Source organism: Papio anubis, unplaced genomic scaffold, assembly GCF_008728515.1.
Source record: "Papio anubis isolate 15944 unplaced genomic scaffold, Panubis1.0 scaffold103, whole genome shotgun sequence".
Lineage (NCBI taxonomy): Eukaryota > Metazoa > Chordata > Mammalia > Primates > Cercopithecidae > Papio > Papio anubis.
The window spans coordinates 155,569-181,531 of record NW_022159423.1 but is presented as its reverse complement, the minus strand read 5'-3'; the positions used below and the strand labels follow the sequence as shown (position 1 = coordinate 181,531).

General features: G+C 41.3%; 1 protein-coding gene across 3 annotated transcripts in view; it reads left to right on the top strand.

Annotated features, from left to right (window-relative positions):
- Positions 1 to 25,963, top strand: part of LOC101019298 (zinc finger protein 280D) — a 244,249-nt gene that overhangs the window by 62,789 nt on the left and 155,497 nt on the right. The window lies entirely within an intron of this gene.

Below are 25,963 nucleotides of genomic sequence, written 5' to 3'. Positions count from 1 at the left end.
AGATTCAGTTCTTTTAATGGGTATAAATAAATAGATTGCCATTTCTTTTTCATGTCAGTTTTAGTGATTTACATATTTCTAGAAAACTGTCCATTCCATTTAAATTGTCAAATGTATTAATATAATGATGTTGATTGTATTCTCTTATGCTTTTAAAAATTTATAGTCAAGTCTTTTTTTCCCACTTTTTTCTCTTATACTCTCAATCAATCTTGCCAGGTTTTGTCTATTTTATTAGTCTTCTAAAAGAATTAGGTTTCAGGCCGGGCGCGGTGGCTCAAGCCTGTAATCCCAGCACTTCGGGAGGCCGAGACGGGCGGATCACGAGGTCAGGAGATCGAGACCATCCTGGCTAACACGGTGAAACCCCGTCTCTACTAAAAATACAAAAACTTAGCCGGGCGAGGTGGCAGGCGCCTGTAGTCCCAGCTACTCGGGAGGCTGAGGCAGGAGAATGGCGTGAACCCGGGAGGCGGAGCTTGCAGTGAGCTGAGATCCGGCCACTGCACTCCAGCGTGGGTGACAGAGCGAGACTCCGTCTCAAAAAAAAAAAAAAAAAAGAATTAGGTTTTAAATAGATTGAATCATGTTGTCTTCATATAGAATATGAATATATGAATCCTTATTGAGTTATGAACTGTTATTGTTTCCATATGAAACCTTATTGATTTTTTCTCCATTTGGCTATTTCTCCTCTTATTTTTGATTTTTTTTCCTTCTACTTTCTCTGTTCTAATTTTTTTTTTTTTTTTTTTTTTTTTTTTTTTTTTTTTTTTGTTGTTGTCTCTCTCTGTCGCCCAGGCTGGAGTGCAGTGGCCGGATCTCAGCTCACTGCAAGCTCCGCCTCCCGGGTTTACGCCATTCTCCTGCCTCAGCCTCCCGAGTAGCTGGGACTACAGGCGCCCGCCACCTCGCCCGGCTAGTTTTTTTGTGTGTTTTTTAGTAGAGACTGGGTTTCACCGTGTTAGCCAGGATGGTCTCGATCTCCTGACCTCGTGATCCGCCCGTCTCGGCCTCCCAAAGTGCTGGGATTACAGGCTTGAGCCACCGCGCCCGGCCTCTCTGTTCTAATTTTTAAACATTTTGACCTTTGGGGTATGTGCTTCCTTCTCTTCCATTATAGGCATTTAAAGCTCTAAATTTCCTTCTAAATACTGCTTAAACTCCATGCCATATGTTTTGGTACTCATGTTTTCATTGAGCGGTGTTACACATTTGGTATTTTCTATTCATTTTTCTACCTTAATAATTATTTAGAAGTTTCTAAAATAATGGGGCAGTGTAACTATTATATTGATTTTTGATTTTATTGCATTGCTGTCCGAGAATGTTTTATGTGATTTTGGTCATTGGTGTTTGTTTGAAATTTGCTTTTTGACATATTATGCTTTTTATAAATGTTTCATGTGTGCTAGAAAGAATATGTTTCCTGGGAATCTCTGAGCCTCCTCTGGCTCAGGAGGCTGCCCATAACAACAACAAAAATAATGAAAAGAATGCGTTTCCTGTAATTTTGGGTGTAGAAATTACCTGTGTTCTTTACATCTTCTACCACTATGATTATACATTTATCATTTTCTCTTTATAATTTTGACAGTGTATTGTGTATACACACACATACATACACACTGAAGTTCCAACTTACTATTTCTTCAATGTGAATTCTTTTTATTCTTTTATCATTATATAGTGGCCCTCTTTTTCCATTACTTTTATTTTGCCTTAAAGTTTTAAAAATGATGATAATATTGTTATGTTTAATTAAAAAATATTTTTCTAGTACAGTTTATCCATCTATTTACATAATAATCTCTCTGTCTTATCATGTTCTAGGTAGTGTCTTGGCTGAATTTTTTGAAATCCTGAAAATTTCCATCTTTTTGTACAGAAATTCAATATGTTAATATTTATATGTATTTTGATTATTGATACATGGTTCATGTTGTGCTTTCTATTTATCTTTTTTTTTTTTTTTTTTTTTTTTGAGTCGGGGGTCTCACTTTGTCAACCAGACTGGAGTGCAGTGATGAGATCTTGGCTCACTACAACCTCCACCTCCCAGGTTCAAGCAATCCTCCTTCAGCCAGTTATCATTCTTTTACTTTGATTCTTTATTCTTCTTTTCTACTTTCTATTAGGTTGAGCTAGTCTTTTTCTTTCTTTTCTTTTTCACTCTGTTGCCCAGGCTGAAGTGGTGCACTGGCATGATCTCAGCACACTGCAGCCTCCACCTCCCAGGTTCAAGTGATCCTCCTGCCTCAGCCTCCCGAGTAGTTGGGATTAAAAGTGTACGCCATCACACCCGGCTAATTTTTGTATTTTTGGTAGAGATGGGGTTTTGCCATGTTGGTCAGGCTGGTCTTAAACTCCTGACCTCAAGTGACCTGCCCTCCTCAGCCTCCCAAAATGCTGGGATTACAGGTGTAAGCCACCTTACCCAGTCGTTTTTAATTTATTCTCCCCTTTTCTTCATACTGGAAGTTAGAAGGTAGGATTAAAATTTAAAAGATCCCTGGGAGAAACAAAAAGCCCAGGATTCCATACTACTTTTTCAGACTGAGGAGTTGGACTTTTTTACTTCCCTCTTCATGGCAGGAGTAGCTCTTCAAGGGTTTTCCTCCAACGACACCTCCTGGGTCTCCAGAGCCTGTGTCTCAGGAAGTTCAGGCAGTTCTCTTTTGCAGCTTCTGAACCTAAACAGAGAAGGCGGCCCGGGGCCTGGGTCCCCCAGGCCCGAAAGCCAGGAGTCAATATGAGCAACAAGGGCATCCAAGGAGAATTCTGCATAAGAACCACTGAGCCCATCAGTTGAGCTGGGGTCAAGTCAGATTGAACCCACTGTGGCTTTGTCTTCTGTCTTTATTCTAAAACCTTTTTCTTCCTTTTGCTTCAGCTGTTTATTTAAAAGTTATTTTTTACTGCATTTTGCCAATATTTCTATGTGTAGGTACCAATCTGCTATACTCTAAAAAGCTGTGGGAGTTAATTTACGTATCTTACAGACTGTTTACAAGTTCCAAGTCTCACCTTCCACCTCACATCTTTTTGTTTTTGTCTGCTTTCCTCTGTTTCCATCTAGTTCACTTAGAAGTAGACTTTTTTTTTTTTTTGAGACGGAGTTTTGCTCTTGTCACCCAGGCTAGAGTGCAGTGCGCAATCTCAGCTCACTGCAGCCTCTGTCTCCTGGGTTCAAGCGATTCTTCTGCCTCAGCCTCCCGAGTAGATGGGATTACAGGTACCTGCCACCACACCCAGCTAATTTTTGTATTTTTAATGGAGACAGGATTTCACCATGTTGGCAAGGCTCGTCTCGAACTCCTGACCTCAAGTGATTCACCCACCTCAGCCTTCCAAAGTGCTGGGATTGCAGGCGTGAGCCACCACACCCAGCCTAGATTCTTTTTCTCTGTCGTGCTCCTCTGTACTGATGATTCATTTTGAAGTTCTGAGTGGCTGTCGTTCTGGCCTCCCCTCAAATCCCTTTGCCTCTCAGGTTGGAGAGGTAAGACCTCCTCTGCACACAGGCTCCTGGACCCCATGCTCTGCTCACAGCCATAGTCCAGGTAAGAAAGCTGGCCATAGTTCTCTGTGCTGTAGTTCCTGGGCGTGTTGCCTTTCCCCCATCCTTCAGCAGTTTCTAATATGATGGACTTGACAGGTCTCAGCCTTCCTGGCTGGACACACCCCTGGCTATGATAGAAACATGCCCAGCTGGAAGCAGCTGACATGCCCAGAGCTTCCAGCAATGGGCTTTCCAATACAACATGTTGGGGCCCTTATTTCCTGTCACTTCTTTTTGGCTGGGTGGCTCCCTCTAGCCACAGGCATTCCCTGGGCAGCTGTCAGAGTTAACATCTGAGCCTGGCCAGCACTAGTGCAGCTGTGGGCTCTGGCATTGCTGCTCTTGAGTAAATTCCCCAGTGAGCCCACAGTGCTGCCTTGACATCTCTGTTGGGTGCAATTCTCTTCAAAGAAGGCCAGCTTCCTAGGTGCGAGCCCTATGCAGTCACACTGGGACCCGCCCTCAGACCTTGTACTTGGATTCATGCTCTGGTGTTGATAGCTTGAAATTCAAAATAATTTGTGAATAAAGTTTTGCTTTTTACTGGGCTCCATAAATTATGTAGCTCTCCTTAGGAGAAACAGAGAAGAATACCACTGGCACTTGGGGAAGTGGGTGGGGTTTATTGACTAACCCAGCGTCTTGGGAGTGCAGAGCAACGGCCATTATAAGTAATTGTTTTTTCTTCTGGGAAGCTCCCACCCATCTATAAAAGCATTTTAGGCCAGGAGCAGTGTCTCAAGCCTGTAATCCCAGCGCTTTGGGAGGTCAATGTGGACCTTGGGGTCAGGAGTTCAAGACCAGCCTGGCAAACATGGTGAAATCACGTCTCTACTAAAAATACAAAACTTAACTGGGCTTGGTGGCGGGTGCCTGTAATCTCAGCTACTCCGGAGTCTGAGGCAGGAGAATTGCTTGAACCTGGTAGGTGGATGTTGCAGAGAGGTGAGACTGCCCCGCTGCACTCCATCCAGAACAATAGAGTGAGACTCCATCGCCAAAAAGAAAAAGCGTTTTAGTGCCTTAGGAAAGGGAAAAGGGTAGACAGCCTCTAGAATAACTGTCCGATGTAACTTTCTGTGATGCTGCTAATGTTTTATATATTTGATGTCCAATATAGTGGGCACTATCCCCATGTGGCTTCTGAAACCTTGAACTGTAGCTAGTATGACTGAGGACCTGAATTTAAAAATCTTAATTATTTAAAAATTAAAATTACATAGATACATGGAGCTGCTACCATATTGCACAGCATAACTCTAAAACGACAGAGTAATTTCTGACCTTTGTGCTTTGATTATTGTTCATACTGATCTATAGCAAGACTTAGGCTTTGTTCAGAAAGGATTTTTAAATTCAGATTTAAGGCATACCATGAACTAAGATGGGGCCCTCGACTCTTAGTGTTTTTTTCTTAAGAATAAAGAAGATAACCTTACCACCTATGAAAGCTAGGTCACGATATGCGTCGCTCTACCCTGGAAGGGAGATAGTACATGGGTGAATGAGTTGCCCAAAGACTGCCCCTTCCAGTTCCAAGGAATTATGGAAGAAATGAGGAAGACAAAGAAGAAATGAGAAGGCCAGAAGCCAGAGTCTTGGCAAGGAGTGATGGTGAGGAGGTGGTATAGTAGGCGAGTTGATAGATGAGCTTGAGCCGTCACTCCTGGGCCTACATGGCCTGGATGTTGTACAAGTGTTCCAGCAAGTTCCATGTGTTCTGATGAGACACAGAGGTTTTGAGAGCACAGAGGTACACCAGAGGGCTCTGGTCAAAACAAAGAGGTACCTGAGTAAAAACTTTGAGATGACCAGAACCACAAATTCCAGAGGGAATTACTTTACCTCAAAAAGCCAAACCAGAAAAATCAACCTTCAGTGGTCACCAGTCCAGTAAACAGAAAATCTAGCCACTTCACCTTTGATCAGTAAGAATTCAGATAACATCTCTGCTGTGTGGCTCATCTAAATTCTTACAGACCCCACTGAACAGAGACAGAGTCACTAACTTGGAGGAGAACAAAGAGATGGAGAGAAAATGTAAAGACCATAGTTTGCCTAAAGAAACTAAAGATAATTTACATAAAGAAGGCATCTGAATTATTGAGCTGAACTAAGTTTAACTGAAGGGGATAAATTTAGGGTTCTTTTTCCCAATTCCCTGTGGATGAGTAGATGAGTTATGAGAAATATAGAAGCTACATTTTCCTTGCACATCTGAGTACAGAGTGAATGAATTTGTGACCCCACTACAAATATGTTTGGCTTCCTTCCTGCCAAGCCAGTGATGGACAGCAATTCTATTTACAAGGCTTTGGCGGGGGTGGAGAATGTGTGGGGAAAGGGAGGATGCTAACTTCATGTACTGAGTCTGGGAGCAGCAACACCAGCACCATGATGAATTGGCCACTTAACCCACAGACGCCCTCTCTTTAAAGGCACTAGCAACCTCATGTGGGAAGTGCATTTTGAGTGTATCTGAGAGGGAGTTTTTCTCTTATCTTCTGCCTGGATAGGGAGGAGGTTGTAGATAACCCAGCTTACTGGTCCAAGAGCTTTGACATCAATGGGATAGGGGGGATCTGGCAGATTATGGTGTCATTTTGGCTGTGCAGGCCCTAGTCATCTTCTCATGCAGGATCAAGGAGGCACGAGCTACTTGGACGAAATCCTAATATACGAATCTGAATCTAACATCTTGTGAGTCCTTTGTCCATACAGTCCTCTGTAGTCCTCTGTGGGCTACACCACCACCTGCAGGCCAACCCTGAAAAGTACATGTCCAAGAGAATGGAAGAATTACTGGGCTGTATTCTGTCTGGTCAAGATATCTGCAATATTTTGGGCACTTCAAGTGTTTGTAGTCCCAGAGGAAGAGCCCACATGATTTATTAAATATATTTATCAATTCCTGGAATTCATTAGACAATTCCCTACACATTTCATGGTCTGTTGTAATAATTGACGTGCCTAAAAGGGATGGAGGCTTTTCTTGGTTCTCAGATGCAAATGCAGTCTCCTAACAAGCCTTACTTAAGTTACTTCAACCTCCCCCTGACCTACCTGACCCAGCCCAGTCCACATGAATGTCTCCATCCACTGAGATGAGCAATATGTAGTGCTTGGAAGACCCAGCCCTGAAGTCTCCACCCCTGGGTTACCTTCTCTAGGAAACTGGCTTTTGAAAGAGTATAATTGCTCCTCTTCCTTGGGATTAAGAATCACTTGTCATAGAGCTGGAGCGGCTAAATTAGATGCAGAAACTCAGTTTGCACCAGAGTCACCTTCCTCAAGCACTTTGGGTTTACCATTTCATACCCAATCCTGGGAGCCGTAGACACATGAGGGAAGACTACAGCACCAATCCTGGAAATCGTCTGCTGGGAATTTTGAAGATAGCCTGGCCATCACTAATGGTCAGGTCTGGCAGGGGCCCACACAATTGGATTTTTATGATATGTGAGTGTAAGAGGAATAGAGTGGTCAAGAATGAGCCTCAAACCTATATCCTGAGCTGCTGGATGAATGGTAAAGCCAGGAGCTGCAGCGTATAAAACTGTAAGAAAAACAGGTTTGGGGGATAAGACCAAGTTCTATTTTGAAAATGTTCAATTTGAAATGCTTATTAGACATCTAATGAAAATGTCAAGTAGGTGGCAGAATATGTTAAGGCTGGAGCTCAGGGGAAATGTCAGGGCTAGAGAATATAGATCTGGAAGTTATTGACAGAGAGATAGAAATTAAAGCCATGGGACTGGAGAAGATCTCCTATAAAGTGAATGAGTGTATTTAAAGAACAGAAGATGTTTAAAGAAATTTAAAAATGAGGAATAAGAGGAAGGAGCCAGCAGACTCAGAAGAAGCCAATCTGGGACACAGGAGGAAAACCGAGACAGTGTGTTGACTCAGAATCTAAGTGGTTCACCAAGTCAGATCAAATCCACTGAGAGGTCGAGTAAGAGAAGGGCTGGGAAATTGTTCAAAGGATTTAAGACGTGTGGAGCTCACTGGTGATCCTGAGAAGAATGACTTCGGTGCAGTCATAGGGAAGAAGACATGATTGGAGAAGACTGAAAGATCATAAAATGAGGAAGTGGAGAGACACTGAGTTTGACAACTTGCTTTAGAAATAATGATGTAAGGAGGCCTGAGAAGCAGGAGGGAGTAGTTGAAGGAGGGTGTAATTCTAGGGAAGACAGGTTTTTTAAAGACAGGAGATATTATATTGTGCGTATATGCTACGGGAATAATCAAATAGAGAGTGGAGATGTAGAGATGGTGGAGACGGTGAGTGATGAAAAGAGCAAAGCCTTTGAATAGATGACGGGGAATCCAGGGCTTAAGTCACAAGGTCTATGAGGACTGAGAGTCCAGTACAGTTTTTCCATCACCAAGGAAGGAAAGGCAAAACTTAATGAGAACGATGATGGGAAATGTTATAGTTGTCTTCTGCTTGTTTCTATTTTCTTAGTAAAAGCAGAGATGAGGTCTGTTTCAGCCAGCTCATGCTAGCTCAGTTCACTGCCCTAGACCCAGAGCCCAGTAATTTACCCTGACAACTGAGTTAGAAGAGCCCACGCATCTTACAAAAGGTTCTGGATTTTCAGAAGTACCACTGCCAGATCTGGTACCTGTCCTTGAGAAAGGATGTCCGCTAGAGAAGCGAACACATGAAATGCCCCCACCTCAACTAAGAACCCACCTAAACATGTTAAGACTTTGTAGCCACCCAGTGAAAAACACCACCCAGTGGAGTGGGATGTGGAAGAAGAGCCAGACCTGGTTAGAGCCTCCTCCCCCATCAGGCTAAGGCTGCTGGCATCCTATAAAAACAGTAAGAAAACTACCTTAAATATATATTTTTTTACCTTCTCCCTCTATACCGTGTTCTAAACTTGCTTGCTCACAATGGATTTTCCCAGTTTGTCCTCATATTTGGATGGATACTCTGTCTCTACCCAACCTTTTAGAAAAGATAGTTCTTCGGTACTGCCCAAGTGGTTTTTAAATTAAGCTTCTCCCTAGAATGCTTCCGCTGAATCTCTACCTCTTCAGCTCCAATGAGCCTCAGACGTGTCCCAGGCTCCCAGCTACCACATTTCTTCCCAGCCTACGTAGGCCCTCACTTCTCAGGGATGAAGGTCCTCACACATATGAGAAACCATTCTCAGGGATGAAGGTCCTCACACATATGAGAAACCATGTAAAGTAGATTTTAGAAGGATAACACAGTGTAACAGTGTTATTCAAAGCAGCAGCAGAAGCAACAGGGCTTTCTGAGCAAGGCTTCGCTATTCAGCCTTCTTTATTTTTCTCTAGCCATTAAAATGCCTTCTAAAGGAATAACACACCCCTTGGGAAAATGAGCGGAAGTACAAATGAATTAGGGTTTAGAGAAGATGAGGATAAAGAAGGTTGCTTCCCCATGGAAGACCACACACACGCACACACGCTTTGATTACTACACATAGTAACTACACGTATTGTAGCTTACAGATGAATGACAAACAAATTTGAATGTCTTTTTCAAAGCAAGATTTTTATAATAAAACACAAAGAGATATATTAATATAAAAATAAAACATGCATGATGGCACATAAATATTCTAATTAGGTAAATAAGCTTTCTTCAAACATTTGTAGAGAGGTGTTTGGGCTCTGTATTTGAATCAAAGTATCTAAGTAAAGGTACTTCTAATTAAATAGGAGTCAGGGTGAATATTTATTTTCTCACATAATATGTGACTAAATGAATGAGGCTGTTTTGTTTTTGTTTTCTAAACAACCCTTATATTGGAAGCCTAGTTTGTCAGGTGTTATGACTCTAAGTGATTTTGGAACTTCTTGTTAGGAACTACCTTCAGAGCTCTTTTGATGAATAGGGTGACTGATTATTTCTCTTTTCCAGAATGTGGGGCTATAGAACTGGGACAGTCTTAGGCAAATCTTCTTGATTTACCTGGAACTGAGGGAGATGTCCAGTCCTAAAACTGGTAAAGTTCCAGGCAAAATGGATTAAGTTTGGTCACCCTATTCACAAACCACACAAGAACTACCAGCTCATTGCTTTAGAGTCATACAGTGTTACTCAGTTTGATCTCCTCCTTATTTTTAAAACTGGCCCTTAATGTCCTTTGGCTGGTTCAAAGACCAAATGTGTTCCCCTGCAAACAACTTTGTAACAACATACAGAAGAGCCTGAATTCGGAAGGCAATTTTACTAACTTTCCTTTCTTCCTCCCTCCCGTCCTTTCTTCCCTTCCTCTTTCCCTCCTTTTCATTCTTACCTTTTCATATCCGAGTCACAGTATTTACAAGTATGTTGTATGAGTGGTGGATATGATAAAGACTTCTTTACCAAACTTCAGTCAGGTTCCCCTGAACCCTCTTCTCGACTAGGCCTCTCCCCTGGTCCCCATCCTGTCTTTGGCCTGCCTAACTTAGTTTTAGGAAGAGTCCTGCCAAGTCAGTTTATTGAGAATACCTTCCCTTGATGCCTGATCACCCCTGGTATCCAATGAAATTCATTTTATCCTGTCTCCTACCCAGTTTTGGAATCCCTCAAACCTCAACTTGTAGCTCAGTACATTATCCCTTCCCCTTACTTTTAGCTGCTTAACACATTTTATGGTAATCACTAATTCATCACATGGAACTGAATAAGAACCATTTAATATGATTATCTTCTCCATTAAAGCTGTCATCATAATTAGAGCTGCAGTGAACTGTTTGCCAGGATTATAACTTCTGCCAAGAAAAACTTGGGTGTCGTTTTAGAAAAATTCTTAGGTGGGGGAGGAGGAGATCAGGGCCATCTGTGTGAGGATCCAAAGCTGAATAATGATAGGCAAAGCCCCTTTCTCCTGTTCTCTGCCAAACTCTGGCCAGCCCTCCAACTGGACCCTGCCAAAGACTTTAACATGAACTAACTTTCAAGGTAGTCCAAGGAGCACACCCTCTCAGGGGAAGAAAGCCTTTGGAAAAGGCAGCAACAAATAAACATTAGGCCTCTGTGCATAAGGCTTTCTAAAAGTTGTTCCAAATGGTTTTGTTTGCTACCCCACTGTTTCCAGGGCAACCACCTAAGCCAGGACAGAAGTAGAAGGAGACATGAGGCTAGAATGGGACCACCCACTGCAATTCTCATTTTATCCTGATGGCAAGAACCTTTATATCGACTCAAAGTGTTTGTCAGGCCTCTCGCTGTGAATCACTGGAATAACATTTTGCCCTGATGGAAGTGTGTCACAGGCTGCTGCTCCCACATCCCCCCATACTGAGGTGTTTTTAAATGGGACCAAATATCCCAGGGGAATTTTCTTTGCACTACTAGCATTGCTTTGTCGCACATTTTTAGATTACACACTGTAAATTATAGCTGAAAAAATACATTATGCTAATTTCCTCCTGCATGTCTTTGAGTTATTTTTAGGGAAAGTGTCTTTGGAATTCAGCTTCTCAGGTAAATGTTTAAAATGAAGAGAATAATAAGACTAAGGCAGAGGGATGCTCCAGGCTCAGACTGCAGCTGCATCATAGTCTGGCACTTTGTAATGAGCACAACTTGTGTGTCCAGCACGGATTTTAACTGCCAATAGTGGAAGAAGCCCTGGACTGGGCATCAGTAGATTTGGGTGTGCATGCTGGTTATGCAACTTTTTGGATATGTGACTTTGGAGGAATTTGTATCATGTTCCTAAGTCTTGACTTCCTCATCTATGGAGTGAGAGTCTTCAGTGAGATCTCTAGAGTACTTTTCACTTCTCATACTCCGTGGCACTGTGTGCTAAACTAAGTGAAAGGACCTCAAATCACATGAGCAGATTATGTTGACTGTCTTTAAAAAGAATGAACAAACTCAGATCAGGCCCCATTGGCTCATGTCTGTAATCCTAGCACTTTGGAAGGCCAAGGTGGGTGGATCACTTGAGGTCAGGAATTGGAGACCAGCCTGGCCAACATGGCAAAACCCCATCTCTACTAAAAATACAACAATTAGCTGGGCTTGGTGGTGCGCACCTGTAATCCCAGCTACTCAGGAGGCTGAGGCAGGAGAATCGCTTGAACCCAGGAGGCAGAGGTTGCAGTGAGCCGAGATCACGCCACTGCATTCCAGCCTGGGTGAAGAGTGAGACTCTTGTCTAAAAAAAAAAAAAAAAAGAATGAATAAACTCAATCTGTGAGCCTTATAAAATTAAGCTGCACAAAGTACTTCAGCCTGCATTCTTCATGATCTCTTATTGCACTGAGGTTGTTGATTTTTTCACGTGGTGTGCTAGATCTCTCCCATTTGCCCTTTAGATCCACGTTCCATCTTTCTCCACCCTGGCAGACTGTCCTATGAGGACTACAGCACGGGCTTGTGTCCTGTGGCTTCCAGGTGAGCTCAGCAAATGTGCAGGAGATTGAAAAAACAGTTGAGTGGAGGTTGCTCCCTCCCTGCGCCTTGCCTGTGAGGTTGCCATGACTGCATTCCGCAACCAGAGGTCACAGCTCCAGTAAAGCACCCTCTCTACCTAGCTGTCTTCAGGTTTCCATAATAGATTCCTCCACTTGTTGCTTCAGGTCTAGGGGCACTGTATGACCCCTGTGGTTCTCTATGCGCAGTCTATATTTTTAAAAACTCATTTAGGCTGGGCATGGTGACTCACGTCTGTAATCCCACCACTTTGGGAGGCCAAGGTGGGAAGAATGTGAGACCAGCCAAGGCACATAGTGAGACCTCGTCTCTAAAAAAGTAAATAAATAGAAATAAAAAATAAAAATAAGTAAAAACGAGTCTTTATTTATTTATTTATTTATATATATTTTAAAGAGGGTCTCACTCTGTCACCCAGGCTGGAGTGCAGTGGTGCAATCTTGGCTCACTGCAACCTCTGCCTCCGGGGTTCAAATGATTCTCCTGCCTCGGCCTCTCAAGTAGCTGGGATTACAGGTGCCCACCACCACGCCTGGGTAATTTTTTTTTCTTTTTTTTTTGAGTAGAGACAGGGTTTCGCCATGTTGGCCAGGTTGGTCTCAAACTCCTGACCTCAAGTGATCTGCCCGCCTTGGCCCCCCAAAGTGCTAGGGTTACAGGCATGAGTCACTGCATCCGGCCAAAATTAGTCTTTATTAAAGTCTCCTCAGAGTTTCCATTGTGAATGAGCCTTCTGTTTCCTGCCGGTACGCTGACTGATACACCCAGTTTCTGGAGATTACAGGTGTGGCAAGAGCACAAAGTCCACGGTGCTTATTATTGAAATACATAAATTTACCTTGAATGCATGCTTTTTTTTCCTCTTTAATTGCAGCTCAGAAAAGATAAGAATCTCTGTGTACTGCTGCTTGGTTATGTAGTACTTGACCTCTATCCATGCTCGTATTAAACAAGATTCAGAAGCAGATAATGGAAACCATTCTAGTAGTTTTAGCAAGAAAGGATTGGCTACAGGAAATCCCATGCCCACAGTTACAGGGACTGGAGGAGTGGGCTGTGGGCTGGATTCCAGAACAACACTACAGAGCTGACCTGTCTAGAGAACTATCTCTGCAATAATCTGGAAGCTGTGGATCAGAAAACCACTATACCACTCTCCAGATCCAAGATCACACTACCTTGCCACAATTCGGGAATCAGAAAGTTGTGGCCTCAACTGTTGGCCCCAAACCATACTGTGACTGATTCGTACCATCAAAATGAAGGCCTGGGCACTGCCTTCCTTCCTACTTGACTCAGTGCTAACTTAAATTTTCACACAAGTACATCTTATTGGTGGATCCTAATCATATTCCTAGCTGCGTGAAAGTCTGGGGAATGTCACTTTTAGTTTTCTAGCCTCTGCAGTATAGGAAGGCATTCTATAAGAAGGGTAGAATGAATTCTGTGCAAGCCTGTCTACTCTATCTGCCACAAAATTATTTCAAAAACATGGACTTTGGAGATTTAAAAAAGAGCAAAATTCAAACCTTTACTCTAGGATTTATTAGCTGCATGATCTTGGACAGGATGAACTTAATATTACTGAGCCAATTTTTCCTCTGTACAATGGAAGTATAATGTCTACCTCGCAGAATTGCCATTCATTCATTTATATGTCTATCAAATTTTTACTGATTTTTACATTAGTACCAGAAGTTTTAGTTGAAAGTGACAAAAACTAACTGGTTGATTAAGCCAAAAAGAAAACTATTAAAGGATATTTGGTAGGTCACAGAATTGCCAGGAGGGCTGGAGAGCCAGGCTCAAGGATGAACTTCCAGGATACCACCACAAACAGTTGTCAGGACTAGCCTGAAGACGCTGCTACTGCCTTCACCTCCTAGCATTCAATGCTACATTTTGCACTGCCAGCAGGAACTTTATTGACGCAAGCACTACTGCCAGCCCTGTTATAGGAACTCAATAATGCCACCTCTGAAGGCCAAGTGGTAGTGGTGTCACTCTCACTGGCAAAAATGGATTCCATGTGGCATTTCTTTCTCACATTGCTCTCATCTCAAAGAAATTTCACAAGGATGTCTGATGGGGCCTGAGTCACATGCTTGGGCCCAGCTAGCTACAAGCGGGGTGAAGAAAGCATAATTTCTGATGTCTAATTTGGGGAGAAAAGAAAATTCCTAACCAAAAGGAGAGCCTTCACAGGTGCTGAGCTCCAGACAAATAGACTACACCTACTCCAAATGGCTAAGCAAAAAGGATATTTATTGGCTCTCATTTTCTCTTTCTTACTCTTGTTCTCACTTTGCTTTCGCTTCCCCAAGCTTCCTTTTCAGGCATTCTCTCCCTGGTGGCAGGATAGTCCCCGAGAGCTGCAAACGTACATTCTACCGGCCAAGCAATCCCTTGGAAAGTATGTGTCTTTCCCGATCATTCCTTCAAAACTGTGGCTGACTCTATTCATCTGACTTGGATCATGTAAGCTTTCCTAAATCATTCACTGAGCCGAGAAGATGGAATAAATTTACACACCAATTTTGGGTTACATGCCAACCAAGCTGTAGAGGTATAGGTTCAGCCCTTCTAGAACTGTTTGGCTCAAGCATCGGGGAAGAAAGCTTTTATAAAGGAAACCTGGGATACTGGCAGGTGAAAACAATTATTGTCCACTATAATCTCCTGAGCTGTTTGATGTCCATACGCACACTCTCCTTCTCATACATGCAGCATCATAATTGTTATCACCTGCAATAGTGCAACTCTTTTACATACATCTCAAAACTCCCTCCTTCCCCAGGTGCTAGGCCAGTTACTGCATCCATCTCTCAGCAACATGCATTATTCTCAGGTTGGTCCAGAATAACTCCTTGTGTATTGGCAACCTGAGGTTAAATGATAAATTTAACCTGATCTACAATGGTAGAAATAGGTCAGGTTATCTTAATTAAAGGAAAAAAAAAAAAAAAAAAACTCACATGGAAAAGGGAAGGGGAAGAAACAGCTTAGAGTGGTCATTGACCAACAGAATTTGTCACATCCTGCTTCTCAGGAATATAAAGTGCTCTCTGCTCCAGTGACAGAGTGGATATATTGGTCAGCAAAAGTAGTTGATTCTGGTTCTCTCCTCTGGGAGAAGAGTCAGTGTCTAGTATCCACTGTGGCCACCTCTGAAAAGGACAATGGAGAGGATCATTTGTGAGGGTTAAACTAATTTAGAACACACTTTTCCATTGAGAAGAGTTCAGGGGCCTGGAGATTACCTTAGGTTGGTAAGTGTTTATCCAGAAATAACAATTTTCTTAGAAACCTAGTAGGCTCTCCGTGCACATCCAACACTAGGATGTCCTCTCTCATAGCAACAGGCCTTAGAGCTCTGCCCTTCCCTCTAGCTCTCAGCCCCAAAGCCTTCATTTTTTAACATTTCCTGGGGGGCAATGACAAACAATAGCTTGAGTCAAAAGAGAGAAAACCAATCTCAGCTCCAACATCCCATGTATTTCAGTGGTTGGGCTATAAAGTGGTGACTAAGTGAAGTCTTATCAGTCAAGGAAGGCCAAGAAGGAGGTGCTTAGTAGAGCTTTTCCAGGAGCCTTTTTTTTTTTTTTTTATCTCCTCTTAAGTTTTCGGAATCTTAAGACATTACTTCCACTAACTTTATCTCAGGGGAGATAATTCAGCTCAAGATTATCTGACTACTATCCCTCTTTGATCACAGGCCACAATTAGAAAGGGCTTCCCTTAGCAGTTTCTGTTCTCTCTCTCTCTCTGCTTTCTGATGAGCCACTTGTCTCTTACTTGTAGTAACTTATCTTGGGCTAAGAAAAAGTATCCAACCTGATCCAACGAGCTGACATTTTTCTACTGATTCCCAAATCTCCACCTGGACAGACACATTGCCTGAGTTTCCAGATACAACATGCTTATGAAGATAGGCATTTTCCCAGCCAGAGAAGGGGAGGTCCACACTGTCTCCTGCCTCACCATGACCCTTCCAACTTCACATTGTCATTCTAAATGTCAGTTGTAACTGCTATGTCCAGGAATCAATTTCTACTTCAGTCTATTTCTGTTTCTGCACAAAAGAAATGGCTATCTTAAGCTCTGGCTATCTTAAGCTAAACAAGAAATGTGCTCAAGGATGTGGACTAGCACAAAGAATTAAAAGAAATGCTAAGTAAGCACCAGGCTGTGAAAAGGCCAGGAGTCAAAACAGCTCTAAGCATCCAGATAGCAGCAACTAAAGGTCAGTCTCTTTTCATGGCACTGTTAGCAGGATAAATGACCTCTGTCATTTTCTATCTCTATGTTACTCTACTCGAGATTTAATTTTTGGGAGACAGAGTCTGAATGGCATTCTTGGGTCACACATATACTCACCTCTTGAGGGTAGGGCAGAACATTTTGAACGATTGCCTCACTAAGACTAGCAAAAAGATTGTTTGAAGGTGTTTTCACCAGAAAAAGATGGAGTGAATGCCAGGCAGGCAAAACCCAAAGATGGTCAATATTTGCTATGTGCTAAGCACTGTGCTAGTCTATCTGGATCCAAAGATAAATAATGATGGCTAACATTTATTAATCATTTGCTAGGTGCCAGGAACTTTCTATGTATTATTTCAGATAATCTTTTTAATAAATAGCATAAAATAGATACTTTTTTTTTTTTTTTTTTTTTTTTTTGAGACTGAGTCTCACTCTGTCACCCAGCCTGGAGTGCAGTGGCGTGATCTTGGCTCACTGCAATCTCTGCCTCCCAGGTTCAAGCAATTCTCCTGCCTTAGACCCCCGAGAAGCTGAGATTACAAGCGCGTGCCACCATGCCCAGCAAATTTTTGTGTTTTTAGTAAAGATGGGGTTTCACCATGTTGGCCAGGCTGGTCTTGAACTCCTGACTTCAGGTGATCCACCTGCCTCGGCCTCCCAAAGTGTTGGGATTACAGGCGTGAGCCACTGCACCTGGCCATAGAGTAGATAATTCTTATATCTTAGTGATGCAGGATTTTTTATTCCTTAGCTTGGCTAGATCTGGGTTTTTGTCTCACAACCAGGAAACATTAGTCATACAGACATCAAAGAGTGAATGGAGTATCATTTATTAAGCAAAAAGGAAAGCTCTCAGCAAAAAGAGGGGTCCTGAAAGCAGGTTGCCGGTTGCCCACTCTTCACAGTTGAATACAATGGCTTCTATATATCTGCTGATGGGGCTGGGTTCCTATGTTAGTCCATTTTCATGCTGCCAATAAAGACATACCCAAGACTTGGCAATTTACAAAAGAAAGAGGTTTATTGGACTTACAGATCCATGTGGCTGGGGAGGCCTCACAATCATGGCGGAAGGTGAAAGGCACGTCTCACATGGCAGCAGACAAAAGAAGAGCGCTTGTGCAGGGAAATTCCCCTATTTAAAACCATCGGATCTTGTGAGACTTACTCACTATCATGAGAACAGCACAGGAAAGACCCGCCCCCATGATTCAATCACCTCCCACCAGGTCCCTCCTACAACACATTATCATTCAAGATGAGACTTGGGTGGGGACACAGCCAAACCATATCAGTTCCCTATTTGTGTAATGTGTGAATTCCTGGTGGCTCCACCCCATCCTTCCAGTGCACTTGCGGGGCCCTTAGCCTGAGCCCCTCCACATTGATTTATTTCCCTTACTGCGCATGTGCTAAGGGACAGAATTTTTCACCATGGGCATGTTTAGGCAAGCCTGTGCAAAATGACCTTGGTGGGTTGGAGGTTCTCTGGGGACCCTCTCCTATCTGTCTAGGATAGTTCTCCACCTCCTGCCTCTATCATTAGGTCAGTGTCATAGGTTTAATTGTGTCTACCCTAAATGCATATGTTAAAGTGCTGACCCCACTATATCAGAATGTAATTTTATTTGGAAACAGTCATTGCAGATGTAATTAGTTAAGAGGAGGTTATTAGAGAGGACCCCAATCCCATATGACTGGCATCCTTACAAAAAGGGGAAGTCTGGATACAGCAAGATGCACACAGTGAGAACACCATGTGAAGATGAAGGCAAAGAGTGAAGTAATGCTCCTACAAGCCATGGAATGCCAAGATTGTCAGCAAACCACCAGAAAGGAAAGGCAAAGCGTGGAAGACATCCTTCAGAATGAGCCAACCCTATTAACACGTTGATCATGGATCTCTAGTTCCAGAACTGTGAGACAATAAATTTCTCTTGTTTCTACCACCCAGCTTGTGGTACTTCGTTATGGCAGCCCTTGAAACTAATGCAGCTGGGTTCCCTAGAAGCAGAGCCTGAGATGAGCTTATTATCCAAGAGCGCAATCATAGGAGTACCTTCCTAGGCTTCTCCTGTATTTTCCAAAATGGCCACAACATTATTTCTGGTCCCATATACTCCACTAGAATATTGCCACTCCTTCCTCAACAAGAGGAGTCTTTAAATTTGAGTGGGCCTTGTGACTGTCTTTACTGATAGAATAAAGTAGAAATAACACTGTGTGGCTTCCAAGTTTAAGTCACAGGAAGCAATTTAGCTATCATCAGGCTCTTTGGCAGGGTACTGTCTCTTAGAACCCAGCCACCATGCTATGAGGAAGTTAAACTAGCCCATGCAAAGAAATCACAGGGAGAAGGACCGAGGTCCCCAGTGAATGATGAGGGATGAGACCTCAGATGATTCCCATCCCCAACCTTTGTCTTCCATCTCACAAATCTTTTAACACAGAGACAAGCCACTACCTCAAAGTTCCTGACCCACAGAATCCATGAGCCTAATGAATGGCTTTTTTTAAGCCACTAAGTTTTCGGGTAATTTATTTTGCAGCCATAGTAACTGGAACAGTTTTTTATCTGGAAGTGGGGTATTGTAATACAAATCTAAAAATATGATAGTGGCTTTGGGGAAGAAGGTGGAAGTTGGAAGGACCATGAAGATACTGGTAAAAGAGTCTGATGGTTCTCAAGAAAGCTTGTAGAGAGAGATTGAAGTAAAGTAAGAAAAAGTTCTTGGAAATTGGAGGAAGATCTTTGTTATTTAGTGGCAGAATGTTTAGCAACACGGGGACCTGTAATAAAGTAGAAAGCAGAAATTATACCCAATGAACTGAATTATCTAGCTAAAGAGATTCTCTGCAAGAATGTTGAAGATGCCCTCTGGCTACTTCTTCTTGTTTATGGTAAAAGATGAGAAGAAAGAAATAAGATGAACACAAAATTGAATTTGAAAATAAAACTATCACTTCTAGGCTCTGTAAGACTGTCAATTCAGGAAAATGCTTCAAGGCAAAGATGAAATCCGGGTAAGAACAATTAGATCCATTGATATGATCTCAGAAAAATCTCAAGTGATTCCTCGGAGAACAATTTAGTTAGATAAAAGATCCCCTAAGGATCTTAAGGGCATATCCCACAGATCATCTTTATCAAAAAAGGGCTTCTAAGAATCTTAAAGATGTTGTTCCTTGGGAGCCTAATAGGAAGACCAAGGTAGAGAAGGGCTTATCTTAAAGGAGACCTTTGGGTAAGAATTCCACTTAATGGAGTGGATTATAATATAATTCATTAAAAACTCAAAGATTTTAAAACAGTTATATCAACTTGGACTGAAAGATATAGAAAGTACAAAATGAAATCCAAATTTCTGTGGGCAGAAACAGGCTGCAAAAATTATTCAGCCATAAACATGGACTATTTTCCATGGAAAATGAAGAGGGTAGAGCCAAGAGCCAAAGTGAATTGTTCCCAGGCAGCAGAATTGATCCTTTAATCAAGGAACTGGCAACATATGTCCAGCTAGATTTCAAAATTGCTGTGGACCAGTGAATCCTGTGTGTATCAATTTTCTTTCTTTTTAAAAAGCAGTGTTCATAGCAGTATTTTATACCTGTTCAATTACTGCAAGTTGGGAATGTGCAAGAGAGAAGTTTTGTTTCTTTAGTTCATAGTCTACAGATCAAAAGGAAATGTTCCCAATAGGAAGTGCGCTGTTCTGGGGTGAAGCCCTCAGAGGGATATCATTTTGAATTATCTTTTTGCCTTCCCCTTAGGGGCTCTTCCTTTTAATTCTACATGTTGAGATACCTCTCATCCTTCAAAGAATTCAAGATGTGCTGGGAAAATAATTGTGTAGCAGACTCTGATACTTCTCTTCCAGTGTCCATTCTCCTCTTTTTCAGTAAAAGAACCCTTGAATTCTAGCTAAACACATGTCTGCCAGGAATAAAGATTGCATTTTCAGCTTCCCTTGCAGCTAGGCCTGGGCATTTGTTTGAGTTATTGTCAATGGGATGTCACTTTCAGAGAGTATATCTAAAATAAGGATTATGCCCTTGGTTGTATTTTCTTCTTCCTGCTGGTGGGAATGCAGATGCAAAGACCAGCTCTATTCAGTAGTCACATTGGATCATGTCTATACAGTCATACCCTAGGGTTGATAAAGAACAAAGCAGGAAGGATCCTGAGTCCCTGCCAAATTGGTATTTTATACGAGAGAATAAAATCTTGAGTGTTAAAACCACTATAAAATTGGGGTTTCTGTCCCATGCTATACCATCTCATCCTCACAAATAAGATGTCATAGATGGTAGAATTATGGCTCTCTGAGAGCAGGGACCTTGTCTGCCTTAGTTATGGCTATGTCTCCAGCATCTAGAATTATGCGTGGTGCATTATTTATAAAGAAATGAGTGAATAAAATATTATGATAATTAAGAATGAAGAACCAACACAAAAACTGAGACCAGCATTTCCCACATCCAATGTTTCTTTCTGTTTTAGGTGTAGTTAAATATACATAACATAAAATTTACCATTTTAACTGATTTGTTCAGTTGTGGTAAAATATACATAACATAAAATGCACAGTCTTAACTGTTTTTAAGTGTATAGTTCAACGATATTAAGTATGTTCACATTGTTGAGCAACCATCACTACCATCCATCTCTAACGTTTTTCATCTTCCATTTTTCATCATCATCCTTAAAACTTCTTTCATCTTCCAAAACTGAAACTCCATATCCTTAAACAATAACTCCTGTGGCCTCCTCCCTTAGCCCCTATCACCATTCTACTTTCTGTCTATATGGATTTGACAAATCTATGTACCTCATATAATTGGAATTATATGATATTTATCTTTTTGTGACTGGCTTATTCCACTTAACATAATTCTTTAAGATTCATTCACGTTGTAGCATATGTCAAAATGTCCTTCTTTTTTAAGGCTGAAAAATACTCCATTGTATGTATATATAACATTTTGTTTGTCTATCTGTCAATGGGTTGCTTCCACCTTTTGGAGATTGTGAATAATGCTGCTATCAACAGGGGTGTACAGAAAATGTTTTTATTATTTACTTATTTTTTGAGACAAGGTCTTGTTCTGTTGCCCAAGCTGGAGTGCAGTGGCATGATCTTGGCTCACTGCAATCTCTGTCTCCAGGACTCCAGGACTACCTCAGCCTCCCGAGTACATGGGACTACAGGTGTGTGCCACCATGCCCAGCTACTTTTTGTATTTTTTGTAGAGATGGGGTTTTGCTATGTTGCCCAGGCTGGTCTCAAACTCCTGAGCTCAAGCAATCCACCTCTCAAAGTGCTGGGATTATAGGTGTGTGCCACCACACCAGGCCAGAGAATATTTTTAAAGATTTCAGATTCCTTAGATGTTCTAATTTACTGACTCAAATCTTGGAAGTGGGAGAGGCAGGGTGGGGAGCAATTTGGAAGATGTATTTTAAGTGTTTTCCAGGTGGTTTGGAGTACAGATAGTATAGTCCTCGAATTGACAATTGGAAGTCACTGATACCACACAGTGAGTACTACTTGTACTAGTCTACAGATATAGAAAAAACAGAATAATCAGGTTATGGAGTGAGAGCTCTTTGTGTTGTTGAAAATGAAGGAGAACTTGAATTTGGCACAAATGAGAAGGGAGGGCATTTCAGGTTGGAGAAAAAAATTAATTTAGAGATATAAGCATTTCTGATTTTAAAGTAGTTCCCACTTATCAGTGGTTTTGCTTTCTGTGGTTTCAGTTACCCACAATCAACTGTGGTCTGAAAACATTAAATAGAAAATACCAGAAATAAATAATTCCTAAGTTTTCTATAGCATTCCATTCTGAGTTTTGTGATGAAATCTCACACTGCTCTGCTCCATGCTGCCTGTGACACGACTCATCCTTTTGTTCAGTGTATTCACGCCAAATATGCTGCCTGCCCATTTGTTATTTGGTAGCTTTTTGGTAAATGAGATCAACTTTCGTGGTATCACAGTGCTTGTGTTCAAGTAACCCTTATTTTACTCACTGATGGCCGTAAAGTGCAAGAGTGGTGATGATGGTGGATATTCCAAAGAGGATCCATAAAATGCTTTCTTTAAGTGAAAAAGTGTAAGTTCTCCACTTAAAAAAGAAAGAAAAAAAATTACGTACTGAGATTACTAAGATCTACAGTAAGAATGAATCCTCTATCTGTGAAATTGTGAAGAAGGAAAAAGAAATTCATGCATAGTACACTTGCATGTTTAGTACTATCTGTGGCTTCAGGCATCCACTGGAGGTCTTAGAACGTATCCCCCACGGTAAGGGGGATACTGCATTTTTCTAGGTGTCTCTAATTGTGCTGTCACAGCTCTTTCCAAGTCTAGACTCATGATATATATATATATATTTTGTTCAACTATTATTGAAAACAACTAAGTATTGTTCCACTAAGGATAGAATAAATTTTGTTATATTTATGAAACTTTCATTAGAGCAACAACATTGTTAGTTTAGCCTTCCTATACATATGTGTTTTTTCCTCTGGAGTGAGGATAGAACAGCAAGGGAAAAAAAAAAAAACTGATTCAATAATATGACCTCTTTAAACTGAAATTCATCTAAAATGGTCTTTTGACGATGATGGACTGCATAAGTTGTAATATAACAAAATCATTTCAAAATCTTTTTTCCAATGGCTGCACGTGTATATTATTTGATCCAACATTGAAACAAAATTGCAAACATTTTAACAGCTTCTTTGTTGCAGCTCTGAATCAGAAGGGGAACCTTGCCAGAAATTCTGTTTTTTTTTTCCCCCCAAATCATTCCATCCACTTCTAAATTAATGCATTGGTTGTATTCTGCCCCCTTTGGTTGAATTACATTAAAGACAAATTTATTCTTTAACCTTCTACACTAAAAAGATGTTAATTCAACTATTTAATTTATTTTCTAGATAAAATGATATGTGTTTCTGATACATCTGTTTTTAAATTTTCCCATTTTTATAAGTTGCTTGGATGTGACCAGGAAAATTCCTCCTATGATGGCTTTAAAATAAATTTTATTAACCTATTTTCATTTTGTGAGTGAACCAGTGATATTTACTATGACTTTCTTCTTCCTTTCAAGTATAATTCAAATTGTTATTTAATAGCGTTTTGTTAACTGAAACTTATGGAGAGTTTCTCACATGTGACTTAGAGTTAAGTGAGAGAGACAGACATTTATGAAATAATCTCACAAATAATATTTTATAAGTACCAAAATTGAATCTTTCCTGGACTTTCAGAGTGAATATTAAGGGGATTTTGTCTGTTTAAGGGGTCATGAAGGGAATTTGAGCTGAGAGTTAAAGCATAAGTAAGATAAAATGCATAATATTGGGTGTGTGGGAGGCCAGGAAGGTTTCAGGAAGAGGGAAGGGCATGAACAATAGTTAAAAGTAGGCCTCTGTGGCTAGAGCTCAGGCAGCAAATGCAAATGAGCTTCAGGCTATATTAAGAACTTTGCCTTTATTCTATCTGCAATAATACATTAGCTTGGATGGATATTAGCTAAGAATCTTTCGGTTGCCAGTAACAGAAAATTCAATCCAGCCTGCCTTCATAAAATAAAGAAAGGAAGAAAAAGAACCATTGGCTTACGTTATGGTAAAGTCCAGAGTTCAGATCCCACTCTAAGGACAAGTTTTATTCATAGGGTGATTATCTTTTCCTGCCCGTTTTGGCTCTCTGGGATCCCATGACTCTACCCTTATCCTTAATCTTCAGTCTGGCTTCTATCATGGTCCCAAGAACTAGTCAATCTTTCTGATTGGATTTGCTTAAATCATATGCCCACTCTGAAGCCAGTCTTTGGCTAGGGGAATGCTGTCCTCTATATGGTTTAGGTATGGGTTAAGTGCCCATCCCTAACATTATCTCTGTGGCTAGGGAAGCCAGTTAGGGCATCCATAACTCTGGAGCTGGAGGTGGGGGTAATCCCACCGCCTTGGGGAGGGGTGCTTTCCTAAAGTAAACTTAGGGTGTTACTATCATAAGGAGGGTAGAAATTTTCTGGACAGACATTATCAGATGTCCAGCATAGTTTGGAGATTTTTAAGGAGATCGAGAAAGGAGGAAGTAATATAAACAGATCTGCATTAATGACAACAACAAAACAGGATGGGCTTTGGAGTAGAAAATGGTCTGAAATGGCTTGGAGGGGATCAAGACTGCATGCAGGGAAGAACAGTTAGTAGGTTAGAGTAGTAATCCAGTGTGATGATAGCCTGGACAAAGGAAGTCACAGCAGAATTTGAAATAAGCAGAGAAATTTAAGAGACATGTAGAAGATGAAATGGATGCAACTCAGTGACTCATTGGATTCGAAGGAAATGAAGACAAAGAAGTTATTAAAGATAACCCCTAGGTTTCTGTCTTACACATAAATTGGATAAATGGCCATGACATTATACTGATAAGGAGTACTAAAAGAAGACCAGGTTTGGGAGTTATGGTTTCAGTTTCAGATAAATTTTCGTTCCTTTTGAAACCAGCCAGAAGACACTTAGATTGTTTTGGTTTACTCAGGTACATTTATTAAAGGATTTGGAACAAATCACCTTTCACGCTTGGCTAAATTTCCCTAAATCTTCTCCTTTCAGGAAGAAATAGCTTACCATTCTACATAACCTCCAGGAAGAAGTATTGACATTTCTTCCATTTTTTTTTATTAATTGCATAAAGAGAAAAGAAATAATCTCTTTTCTTTCTGAAATCCCCTTCAGCTGGATACACTCTAATCTCTATTAACAGAATCCTCTAGTGTACAAGGGATGCTGCTGCAGGCTCCTAGACATCTAGCACGTGATGCAATGGGAGACACAAAGACACACACTCGTGGCTTCTATTGATGTTCATGTTCTTTTCTTTCTCTCTTTCTCTTTCCTTCCCTCCCTCCCTCCCTCCCTCCCTCCCTTCCTTCCTTCCTTCCTTCCTTCCTTCCTTCCTTCCTTCCTTCTTTCCTCTTTCCCTCTTTCTCTTTCTTTCTTAATCTCACTCTCTCACCCAGGCTGGAATGCAGTGGCTCTAGTGATCCTGCCTCAACCTCCTGAGTTGCAGGACACAGGCACACTCCATCACACTGGGCTAATTTCAAAACTTTTTGTAGATCAAGGGTCTCACTGTGTTGTCCAGGCTGGTCTCAAACTCCTGGTCTCAGGTTATCTTCCAGCCTCAGCCTCCCAAAATGTTGGGTTTACAGGTACTATCGATGTTCTAATATGCTGTAAGAACTGAGATGCTGGTGAGGTGTTTGCAGGGGAAGGGCTTCAATTTTAAAATGTATTCCTGTCAGTTTTAGAGTTAGTTTTTCAAGTTGTGCATATAGTATCTTGTTTGGTTGCAAGTGATAAAAACCAAACTAAAAATAACTGAAAATTAAAAGGGAATTTATTGGCTCTTATAAAATACAAGGTGATGGTGGTTGGAGAACTCTGGAGACAGAAAACATTGCTAGATCTTCCTCTCTCTCTCTCCAGGCTGTATTTTCCTATGTGTTTCTTTCAACCACATCTACTGAAGACAGCCTTTTCTTTTTGTTGTTTGGTAGGAATGAGATGTGAGGGGTAGGCTAACAAAGTCACACATTAACACAGCTTGGCAAACTCAGGAGATTAAAAGAGCTTTCCTCTCCATAGCCCCTTTATAAAACTCAAGGGCAGAAGTTTTATCTGGGTAGGTCAT